This window comes from Notolabrus celidotus, chromosome 10, assembly GCF_009762535.1.
Source record: "Notolabrus celidotus isolate fNotCel1 chromosome 10, fNotCel1.pri, whole genome shotgun sequence".
Classification (NCBI taxonomy): Eukaryota; Metazoa; Chordata; class Actinopteri; order Labriformes; family Labridae; genus Notolabrus; species Notolabrus celidotus.
This window is the reverse complement of record NC_048281.1, coordinates 18,835,941-18,836,298: the sequence shown is the minus strand read 5'-3', so window position 1 is coordinate 18,836,298 and position 358 is coordinate 18,835,941.

The window sequence follows — 358 nt, the reverse complement described above, 5'->3', positions numbered from 1 at the left end:
GGAGGGAAGAAAAGATGGGGAATGGAGGAGAGGAAAGGCGAGGAGCGACCTGTGCAGGGGGAACACACACATTCACACAGAAGAACACGCTGTCTTCCAAAGCACAATAGAGTACAAACATGCACAGCTCAAGACATTTTCACACACCTGTAAAAGCTTCCAGTGCACATACAAAAAATGTATGCACAATTTGATTAGACACATGAAAAAACACTCACACAAACCTGTAGCAAATGCACACCCCACACACACTCACCCATACATCCCCGCACACACATTAACTAATGGTGCTGGAGTAGCAGTGACCTCTTCAGGACCAGAACAGGAGATTTGTTGCCATTCTTCAGCTCCACTTGCA